Source organism: Hibiscus syriacus, unplaced genomic scaffold, assembly GCF_006381635.1.
Source record: "Hibiscus syriacus cultivar Baekdansim isolate YM2019G1 unplaced genomic scaffold, ASM638163v2 tig00112737_pilon, whole genome shotgun sequence".
In the NCBI taxonomy this organism is placed as follows: Eukaryota; Viridiplantae; Streptophyta; class Magnoliopsida; order Malvales; family Malvaceae; genus Hibiscus; species Hibiscus syriacus.
This window is the reverse complement of record NW_024063391.1, coordinates 999,153-1,011,495: the sequence shown is the minus strand read 5'-3', so window position 1 is coordinate 1,011,495 and position 12,343 is coordinate 999,153. Positions and strand designations below refer to the sequence as shown.

At 34.6% G+C, this 12,343-nt stretch overlaps 1 pseudogene; it reads right to left on the bottom strand.

Annotated features, from left to right (window-relative positions):
* Positions 1-1,581: 1,581 nt before the first annotated feature.
* The window catches only part of LOC120182681, a 35,750-nt pseudogene continuing 24,988 nt past the window's right edge, over positions 1,582-12,343 (bottom strand).

Sequence of the window (12,343 nt, the reverse complement as noted above, 5' to 3'; positions counted from 1 at the left end):
ATACCAAAGACAACTGATCTAAAATTAAGTTATCTCTGTTGATTTTGTAAGATCAAAGGATAACATTTTGGATCCGCTAACCAAATGGTTAAATCTAAATCAAGTTGAGAAAACATATAAAGGAATGTGACTAAAACCTATGAAATTTAAAGGTGTTATGTGAAATAAAACCCTACATTGTTAACTGGAGATCCTAAGATCTAGGTTCAAAGGGTCAACCTAATTTCATAACCCAAGTACGGTCACCATGGGAGTTTCTTATCCCAAGTTCATTCCTATGATGTAAACATTGATCAAATTGATACAGACTAAGTAAAAGCTTTTAATGACCATTGTGTGCTGCAATGAGCCGAGCAACATAAGTCACCTATGTGAGAGTGAAGTGGGGCCGCTTCAAGGAGACTATTGGGCATAGTTCTTTCAAACTCTTGTAGAACCAGGCGGATCCATGGCTTTAAAGACATACAATGAGAACTAAATTATTTTCAGAGGGATAGTTGTGTAAAGTATGTCATCGTTTACAAAACCGACAAAACAATTCAAGGACATCACGTCTAGTGTTTAACCAGTAAAGTAAATATACTTTCACAAGGGAAGGTTCAAAAGAGGAACCTACCTATACTATGCAACTATCAAGCGTAGAGGTTATCACCACACTGAGTCAAAATATTTTTTGATAAAATCATCAATTGCATTCATGTTGGGGATTATTGGAAAAAAAAGGTATATTTAATTGATGAATTTAATATTTATATTAAATTCAGAGTCTTTTAAATATTGAAAATTAAAAGATATTATTTAATTTAAATATTAGTAGGATAATTACTCTTTTAATATGTTAATTTAAAATTTTGTGTGTTACCTTTTTAACTTTGAATATTAAAGATAATTTTATACTTTTGTATATTTTAAATTAAAAGATATTATTATCTATTTACATTTGAATATTAAAAGATATCTAATTGTATTAAATCTCTATTAGAAATCCTCTATAAATAGTGAGTTAACCTGTTAGGTTAAACACAATAAGTTATATGTGTTTTTCACAAGTTTTTTCATCTGAGAAAAAGTTTTCTTCAATTAGTTTTCTGGTGATAGTCGAAGGCAATGATCGTTCGTGATCTCTATTGTTGTGTTATTGTAGTTGATCATCAAGTTGTTGTATCCTGGGAGACAGATGACCAACGAACTCGAGCACCAAGGAGTGACCTAAAATCTGTCTTAAGGAAACTGTGTAGCAACATGCCTCAATTGATTTCGATCGATAGATCAAAATAAAAGGATTATTTCTATTTCTATTTAATTTTGATTTGGTTTTAAGAAGTTAAACTTCTTTGTTTAATTTTCTCATGATTGATTTCGTCTCAGATTATTACTCCGAATAACAATATCAAGATAAGAGAAACTCGTTCTTTCCGTTATCACTTTGTTTCCCCTTGATTTTATAATAATATTTTATTATTATTACTTTTTCCATATCGTCTCTAACTAATATACCCCACTTTTCTAACACTGTCTAACAAAAGATCATATTCAGACCTTTTTGTATCAAGAATTAGAAATAGAAAACAATTACTTTGGTTATTTCCCGGACAAGTAGAGAGAAAGTTCATCTCTCAGGTGAACACCCTTGATGTTGAAGGATCCGTAAATCCGTTGCCAATAAGCAGAATCATGGTAATGAGACAAATGCATTTCATCCTGCACATCATCTTCCAAGTCGATAATGATGTTATGAAACAGCAGACCATGATTATCCTAGGCAACTTTTGTTTATCGGGTCTCCACATTATTCCTTCGATGATCTTCCACATTTCCTTGAGCGTCGCCAATGCCCTGTACGCCACTAGTCGGGTCGCTGAATGCCTTTTGTTGAACTCGACTCTTAATTCGGGTAGTTCTTTCCACTCGTAAGGTATAACGAGATAGGGCAGTAGAGGATAACCTACATCTCCGATTATGTATTCACTTATTTCGGATCCTTCAGGGAGCACATTTTTTTTTGTTCAATCTATCTCCTTTATCACAAAGATTATAGAAATTCGAACTCTAAAACTCCAACCAATCTTCGATTTTACCTGGCCAGCCAGTGACTATGTCCCTGAACCTCATTTCAGTGTCCATAGTAACCCTAAACTCGACCTAGAAGAAATTAGGTCGAATCTAGAGAATTACATTAAAATATGTCCCTCACGAAATTCGTATTTGATTTAAAATTTAAAAATTAGTTTTAAAATTATCGAAACATTCCACCCGTTCAAAATTTAAATATATTATTAAAAGTAATTTTTGAAGATCATTATAAATACCTTCAGCCATTGTCTACACCTTATGTCGAAATATGATATTTGATTACACCACTTTCAAATACGTCGGACAATCGTCGACCACCGTGAACCATCTCGAGCACCTCAAACTTGACTACATAAAATTAGAACTGTCAAGGATCTTCTAAGCACTCAAAACCATACTAGATGGAATAAATTTCAAATGCTCATAAATGAAATGCTTTGGAATGAATGAATTGATTTTGCACTTAGGGACCTCTTGGCTACACGTATTTATAGTGGGTTTTTTCCATAAAAAAACCACCCAAAACTACTTGTTAACTGTTGGAGATACCCCATGTCCACTAACTTCAACCCCACGTACAAGGAATTAAAGCAAACATGCTCTACCACGCTTCCACCGCGTGAGAGAATGAAAACTGCCAAATCCGTGTAACAAACCAATCATGGAAATTGCTAACAGCTAAAATTCTCCCACTTGGTTCGTAATGCGCAACATAACTTAAAGTCAAAACATAACACATGAATCATAGCAATATTTCCTCTTATAGTTGAGTAATATCTTCCATGTATCACAATATATCATGTTTTAACACTTAGCCAAATTTCTTAATGAATAAACCAAAATGTTTGTTAGCTAAGGTTGTTAGTCAGGTAGTTTAGTTGTTAAAAGTAGTTGATAAGCCTGTTAAGCATATGCTTGCACCTTGAAGCTGTATATAAACAATATCATCCTTGTATTACCTCCAAGCTTTTGTATATACAAAGAATTCAAGTATAATTCTTTCTTTCATTGAGTTCCTAACATGGTATCAATCGCTATCGATCGTGGGATCACTTGTTCTTGTTTCCGCCTGTAATCGATAGTGGTCTGAAGTTCTGCCTGCTCATGGATTTTTCATCTGGTGCTTCTAGTGGTTTCACCAACAAGAAGGTGAATGTGGTTCTTGATGAAACCAACTTCTTGTTATGGAAACAACAGATTTTACTGACAGTTAGAAGCCATCGATTGGAACGACTGCTGACTGGTAGTGTCTCCACTACATCAATGATGATTCTTGATGACAATGGTGAGCTCAAGTGAATGAGGCTTATGAAGAATTCATTGCCCAGGACAGTGCCCTGGCTTCTTGGCTGTTATCGACTGTAAGTACACATCTCCTCCAACAATTTGTTGGAGCTGAGACAGCTACTGCAGTATGGGAAACAATACTCAAGATCTTTGCAAATCGCTCTACAATGTCGGTTATGAATCTCTACTATAAATTGCAATCCATCAAGAAAGGCAATGACAGTATGCGCATGTATCTTACACGTGTTAAATAAATTTGTGACGCTCTTGTGTCATGTGGGAGTGTTGTTCCCCCAGTCGAACAAATTGTTAGCATTTTGAGGGGTCTCCCTCGTGAATACCAACCATTCATGGATGTTGTCTCAACCATGAAAGAAGCCCTCTCCGTCGACAACATATATGCTATGTTGATGGATGCTGAAGTTCAACTTGCAGGATTTGACGAGGAACATGACAATCTGCCCATAAGTTTAAACTATGCTCGAAGTGATGCTGATCGTGTCTCTTCCAATCGCCAGGATCACAGGTCTGGTCGCGCATCAGCTAAAACAAGAAATGGTGGTCGAGGAAGGGGTCGATCGCGCGTTCAATGCCAACTTTGTGGGAAGCTCGGTCATCTGGTCAATTGTTGTTGGCACCGCTTTGATGAAGATTTTTCCTGTGTGTCAACCAACACTTATACTTCCTCCAAGGATAACTCCACGAATGGTTCAAACCCTACAAGTAGTAACCAAGCGTGTGAATGTTGTTCTCAGAGTAGGTTAGACTCTCAAGTAAATATTGCTTCAGCTGTCACACCCCAATATGGGTTATATTTCTTTTAGTTTAAAATATGTGAAATGATATAAAGTATGATTGGCAAATAATTGTGTTATCATACTATTATTTTAGTAAACAAATTGAGGGACACCCAATAAGAGATATATTTTTTAAGCAAGGATAATGCAACCATGGTTGTAATCTATTGCTTTCAACTTTAACTTTTGGTCAGCTTTTGTATCCACTAAAGCCTTGGTATTATTTTTAACTCATGCCAACTGGAAAGAAAACTCAAAAGAAATGATAGATGAGTTATTCGATCCCCTCACTGCTTGTCTTAATCTAATGAATGCTGCGAGTCGAAACTCTTTGTTGAAGGATAAATACTCCGATGAGGATGAAGAACAAATGATTGAAGCAGAACAAGAGACATATCCTACTAAAAGTGACTATGATATCAAGAGAACAGCCCTGGAAGAAGAACCGGTTGAGAGAATTGATTTGTCAAGATTTTCTGGTAATCTATAGCGTGATGACCGTGATAATTCTAGTGACTGTTGGAGAATATCGGATGGTAACAATTTCAGAGTACGTAGAAAGCATTTTTGTTACAACAATTCAAAGATTTCTACGGGAAAGCATTTAATGGATATGGTTGCTGTTGATTAGTTTAAAGACAAAGAATAAATCATGTTGCCAGGCGTCAAGGCTGTGCTGCACAAGTTGCTTCAAAGAAGGGGCTTTTCTATTTGGTCTTCAATGTGTAAGTTCCTGACTCAACACATTATAGTATGGTATTCTATTTTGTGACAAGGGAACTAGTACCCGGATCTCTTTTGCAGCGATTTGTTGATGGCGTTGATGAGTTTCGCAATAGTAGACTGAAGCTATCTACAATCGTCCATGGTGATTCTCGGTAAAGGGAAGTATGATCCGCGAGTAGAGTGAGAAAAGTTTGATGGGGTACTTTGGGTTCCGAATGACGATCAAGGGCGTGGAGCGGTGTGGTGATCACTGACGTTTTGATATTCGATTGACAATTTGTTTTGTTCCATTTACAGAACACTAGACGAAGAGCTTTACATGAAATATAAAATTAGAACAGAGTCACGTGGGTTTTGGTGAAATGTTGTTAAAACATGAAGGGTAAATCGTAACATGGGTCCTCCAAGTTTGGTGAGAAATCAACCTTGTCTTATAGTTTCTATATAATTATAAATGTTGTCTAATGGTTTGAATAAGATTATTTTTGTCACTTGCCTTAGTAGCTAAGTATTAAATTGGCCCTTTGAGTTCTTAATTTTGTCAGTTATGTCCCTCTATTACAGAAAGGATTTTTAATAAGTTATTTTTATGGATTGGAAAATTATTTTGGATTTGAGTTTGTATATTTGAAGGTTATGGTTCTTGAGAAAAAGATTGGAAGCTAGAAATTGAGTTGGTGAGCTTAAATTCAAGAGTTATTGTTTGGGTTTTGTTGACATCTTGAGCCTGATTTTGAAGTCCGTTTTATCAAATTCGCACCCGATAAGCTGTTTTTCAAGGTTTTAACTTCGGATTTAATATTGGTTTCTCAACCAAGTTCAGTTTCAGACGTAAAATCAGTTGGTTTGTATAAGAGAAATCATTGGATGTGGAATTCAAGTTCGAGGGTGATAGAATGTAGTTTTAATGGTCGATCAGTATGGCACAAAAATCGACATAATACTTTACTACCTCTTTATGCTTTATGGAATATGTGAATATTGGTAAATGTATGAATAAGATAATGTTGGTCTCATTTGTTTAGTTAATGAATTTTTACACCCGATCCGAACACAATAGAAATTTGGCAACTGATTATGGTTCAGATGATTAATATAGGAGATTGAGAGATTGTTAGAATTAAATTACAAGTTTTTGTGACTAGTGATAAAAGAATCAGCCTGGATTTGTAACTTATATTTTATATCATCAAAGGTTAAATGTTAAAGGTACTTGGATGGGAAATTATGAGAATACTCCGGTAGGGTAAAATTACAAAAATACCCTTATATTGTAGGATGACAAGAATTATCCCTGGAAGTTGGTTAATAACTCTGAAAAAGACATATTGATCCGATAAAATTACAGATGTGCATAAGAAATGATAGTTTTGTTTAGAAAATTTGGATAACTGGTTTTTAACTCCAAAAAGGGTCTGCGCAAGATGCTAGAAGTTTGTTAAGGAATAATTTCAAGATCAGAGAATGTTCAAGAAAGCAATTGACCATTGGATCTTTAAATTATAATTATTCTCGTTAAGAGGTAATATCAAAATTATCTGATTAGGAAATTACAAAAATGCCCTTGAGAGGTAAAATAGTCCGAGTTGACCCTGAATGATAAAGTACTTTGAAGATTCGTACTTAACTCGATCAAATACGTATTTGATTGTTAAGATCTTGACTTAGTGCAGAAAAATTCCTGATATTCCGTTTGTAAAATCTGAGAAGGCACTTGTCCCGAAAATATCTGAGTTATAAGTAAATACCTGAAGAACAATTTATCGGGGTGCTCTTTTATCAGAATTGTTCGAAGGGACTGAAATAGATGATAAATTGGAATTAAATAATAAGACAGGATAGAAAGAAATGTTTGAAATACATCGGATCTATAGAATGACCAGAATACCCCTGTAAAGGAAATGACCAAGAATATCACCAAACTAAGGAATAAGTGGATATCCTCGAGCTTTGAAATGAATAGAATAAAATTAAACACCAAAGTTACCAAAATACCCTTGTGGCCTATACTAAGTAAATGCCTTGGATTAATTAAGGAATCCAAATAAGCATAGGTATTGGACTACCTTTAAAAGTTATGGAACACATCTTAAGTGAGCCGATCAACCTTAATGATATGTCAGTACCTGAACGTCATAGATATTACTTAAATGCGTGTTCGTCTACTCAAGTTTAGCTCAATGATAATTTTGGAAGTATTCAGCTTAGCTCAACTCTAGATTGTATTTGATACTAAGAATTGGATATTTGTTCGACAAATCAACCACGAAGACCAAACTGAACTGAACGAAAGTACAATATGTACCCGAAATTCAGAAACGTCCGGAATTACTCTGAAAAATTCTGAAGTAACTAGAATAAACTTGACTGCTAAATGAACTATGTAACCTCAAGGACTAAGGATTAAGTAAGAGATTGGAATAAACCTAAATACTCAGATGAACTTACGTGATGTATCATCCTTATGGATTATAAACCATAAATTAAGTACGTCGATATTTCCTGATACAGTTAAAACATGGAAATAAAATAAATACCATTAGAATATCTGTTCGTCTCGTTAAGATCTGTTCAGTGATGACTCAAAAGATGATTTATGGATAAGAATATTTGGTATTAAAGAGTAAATACCCTGGAAGGTTATTAAATTGACAAGTATAAGTTTTGGGAACTATTCATCTGGAGTTGTTCGATAATCCGAGTAATCGATGTAGATTGTAAAGGTCTTGTACCTTCATTTATTCCTTATCAGCTCAAGTCTCATTCTGAATAACTGATGATTTCATCAGTTATTGATCTCTTCCAATAGTGATTCTAAATCTGACATTCTATCGACATATTGAAGATCTGTGTTTCTCTGCTTGATAAGATTATCCAGTACTTCTGAATAATATCTGTAAACTTTGGTGTGTTCCCTAATCACATGAATATTTTATCTGATTTCTGATTTCTGATTTGAATCCTGTTATGATACTTGACATGGATTCTGATCTGATACTTGACCTGAACTATGTTTTGATTTTTGATATATCCATTTACGGACGAAATATGTTTTATTGGGGGTATAGTTGGAGGAAGAATACTTGCAGGTTCCTCGGCTTTGTGCTGAGAGCCTTATTGTTCGTGACGGGTTGAATACTTGCAGGTTACTCGGCTTTGTACTGAGAGCCTTACTGTTCGTGACGGGGTTGAATACTTGCAAGTTTCTCGACTTTGTGTTGAGAGTCTTACTGTTCGTGACGGGGTTGAATACTTGTAGGTTCCTTGGCTTTGTGCTCAGGGTCTTACTGTTTGTTACGGGGTTGTATGGTTATGGAGAACCTACACATTTTGTTCGTGACGAATGAGGAAATTACTATGGTTTTCAAATTTAAAAAATATATATATGTTTTAAAAAGATCTGTATATTTTCATTGGTTTTGAGGGAACACACTAGATAACCTATTCTGATCTCCTGAACCTAGACATCCGAAATATTTATCTGAACTGAAAACTCATTTTTCGTTACCACTTGAAATATCAGTAGGATCTTCTCTCAGCCTAAAAATCAATAGATGTCCAAACCAATAAGGGAAGATATGTTTATCTGTATTTGCACGTTCTTCAGCATCATCTGATAGTTTTGTATTACTGAGCTTTTCGAAGCTCACTCTATTACTCAACATTGCAGGTTAAAAGAATTGTACCAGTGCAACTATCATCATCAGTATGGGAGTTCTTCCGGCATTGCTTGTAGAGTATGGTACATGTAATTAGGGGGCATGTAATTGTATTTTATTTTATATACGAGTTTGAAAATTTGTTTTATTTTTAAATAATGACAAATGATTTTATAAGTTTACATGTTCTGATAAAAAGTTTTAAATTTTTCGCTATTTTTATAGTGGGTCGCTCCGGTGGCCCAAATGTAACACCCCGGATCGGATCGGGTTACCCGTATCGGTCTGGGAGGTTACATTTATTGGTATCAGAGATTTGGTTTGAGTCAAAAATTTTCATGATAGACCGGCCGGTCGAATTTCAAAAAGATGTCTGATCAGTACATGCCCCTAGACTACAGTCGTACTCTCTGAGCCGGAACTCCAAGGTTTAGTCCCTATCTATAACGAACAAACATAATCTTTATCCATTAAGACTCTATATTTGCATAAGGGAATACAATTAACGTCTATTTAAATTATGTAAAGTACCACACGAGCCATGAGAGAGTTACGTATCTGAAAAATTCTGACTCGACTCCGGAAATGAAATTGAGATATGTTACTGCTTTATGAGCCTATTCTCATGACCAAGACTGAATTGATTACTCAAAGACATTTTCGTTCAGATTCTTTTATTGAAATAAGGAAAAGTTCTGATAAGAATGTATACTCAATTGGTTAAGGATTAGTGGAGGATCTGTATTTCTATAAAAGGTACTTGAATTTTATGGACGAGTTGATAGAAGTTTCATTTCTACAATTATGTGACATGAATAAATTTCGAGGATGAAATTCTTATAAGGAGGGGAGAATTGTCACACCCTAATATGGGGTTAGATTTCTTTTAGTTTAAAATATGTGAAATGATATAAAGTATGATTGGCAAATAATTGTGTTATCATACTATTATTTTAGTAAACAAATTGAGGGCCACTCAATAAGAGATATATTTTTTAAGTAAGGATAATGAAACCATGGTTGAAATCCATTGCTTTCAACTTTCACTTTCGGTCAGTTTTTGTATCCACTAAAGCCTTGGTATTATTTTTAACTCATGCCAACTGGAAAGAAAACTCAAAAGAAATGATAGATGAGTTATTTGATCCCCTCACTGCTTGTCTTAATCAAATGAATGCTGCGAGTCAAAACTCTTTGTTGAAGGATAAATACTCCGATGAGGATGAAGAACAAATGATTGAAGCAGAACAAGAGGCATATCCTACTAAAAGTGACTATGATATCAAGAGAACAGCCCCTGGAAGAAGAACCGGTTGAGAGAATTGATTTGTCAAGATTTTCTGGTAATCTATAGCGTGATGACCGTGATAATTCTAGTGACTGTTGGAGAATATCGGATGGTAACAATTTCAGAGTACGTAGAAAGCATTTTTGTTACAACAAATCAAAGATTTCTACGGGAAAGCATTTAATGGATCTGGTTGCTGTTGATTAGTTTAAAGACACAAAGAATAAATCATGTTGCCTGGCTTCAAGGCTGTGCTGCACAAGTTGCTTCAAAGAAGGGGCTTTTCTATTTGGTCTTCAATGTGTAAGTTCCTGACTCAACACATTATAGTATGGTATTCTATTTTGTGACAAGGGAACTAGTACCCGGATCTCTTTTGCAGCGATTTGTTGATGGCGTTGATGAGTTTCGCAATAGTAGACTGAAGCTATCTACAATCGTCCATGGTGATTCTCGGTAAAGGGAAGTATGATCCGCGAGTAGAGTGAGAAAAGTTTGATGGGGTACTTTGGGTTCCGAATGACGATCAAGGGCGTGGAGCGGTGTGGTGATCACTGACGTTTTGATATTCGATTGACAATTTGTTTTGTTCCATTTACAGAACACTAGACGAAGAGCTTTACATGAAATATAAAATTAGAACAGAGTCACGTGGGTTTTGGTGAAATGTTGTTAAAACATGAAGGGTAAATCGTAACATGGGTCCTCCAAGTTTGGTGAGAAATCAACCTTGTCTTATAGTTTCTATATAATTATAAATGTTGTCTAATGGTTTGAATAAGATTATTTTTGTCACTTGCCTTGGTAGCTAAGTATTATATTGGTCCTTTGAGTTCTTAATTTTGTCAGTTATGTCCCTCTATTACAGAAAGGATTTTTAATAAGTTATTTTTATGGATTGGAAATTTATTTTGGATTTGAGTTTGTATATTTGAAGGTTATGGTTCTTGAGAAAAATATTGGAAGCTAGAAATTGAGTTGGTGAGCTTAAATTCAAGAGTTATTGTTTGGGTTTTGTCGACATCTTGAGCCCGATTTTGAAGTCCGTTTTATCAAATTTGCACCCGATAAGCTGTTTTTCAAGGTTTCAACTTCGGATTTAATATTGGTTTCTCAACTAAGTTCAGTTTCTGACGTAAAATCAATTGTTTTGTATCAGAGAAATCATTGGATGTGGAATTCAAGTTCGAGGGTGATAGAATGTAGTTTTAATGGTCGATCAGTATGGCACGAAAATCGAGGTAATACTTTAATACCTCTTTATATTTTATGGAACATGTGAATATTGGTAAATGTATGAATAAGATAATGTTGGTCTCATTTGTGTAGTTAATGAATTTTTACACTCGATCCGAACACAATAGAAATTTGGCAACTGATTATGGTTCAGATGATTAATATAGGAGATTGAGAGATTGTTAGAATCAAATTACAAGTTTTGTGACTAGTGATAAAAGAATCAGCCCGGATTTGTAACTTATATTTTATATCATCAAATGTTAAATGTTAAAGGTACTTGGATGGGAAATTATGAGAATACTCCGGTAGGATAAAATTACGAAAATACCCTTATATTGTAGGATGACAAGAATTATCCCTGGAAATTGGTTAATAACTCTGAAAAGACATATTGATCCGATAAAATTACAGATGTGCATAAGAAATGATAGTTTTGTTTAGAAAATTTGGATAACTGGTTTTTAACTCCAAAAAGGGTCTGCGCAAGATGCCAGAAGTTTGTTAAGGAATAATTTCAAGATCAGAGAATGTTCAGGAAAGCAATTGACCATAGGATCTTTAAATTATAATTATTCTCGTTAAGAGGTAATATCGAAATTATCTGATTAGGAAATTACAAAAATGCCCTTGAGAGGTAAAATAGTCCGAGTTGACCCTGAATGAGAAAGTACTTTAAAGATTCGTACTTAACTTGATCAAATACGTATTTGATTGTTAAGATCTTGACTTAGTACAGAAAAATTCCTGATATTCCGTTTGTAAAATCTGAGAAGGCAATTGACCCGAAAATATCTGAGTTATAAGTAAATACCTGAAGAACAATTTATCGGGATGCTCTTTTATCAGAATTGTTCGAAGGGACTGAAATAGATGATAAATTGGAATTAAATAATAAAACAAGATAGAAAGAAATGTTTGAAATACATCGGATCTGTAGAATGACCAGAATACCCCTGTAAAGGAAATGACTAAGAATATCACCAAACTCAGGAATAAGTGGATATCCTTGAGCTTTAAAATGAATAAAATAAAATTGAACACCAAAGTTACCAAATTACCCTTATAGCCTATACTAAGCAAATGCCTTGGATTAATTAAGGAATCCAAATAAGCATAGGTATTGGACTACCTTTAAAAGTTATGGAACACATCTTAAGTGAGCCGATCAACCTTAATGATATGTCAGCACTTGAACGTCATAGATATTACTTAAATGCGTGTTCGTCTACTCAAGTTTAGCTCAATGATAATTTTGGAAGTATTCAGTTCAGCCC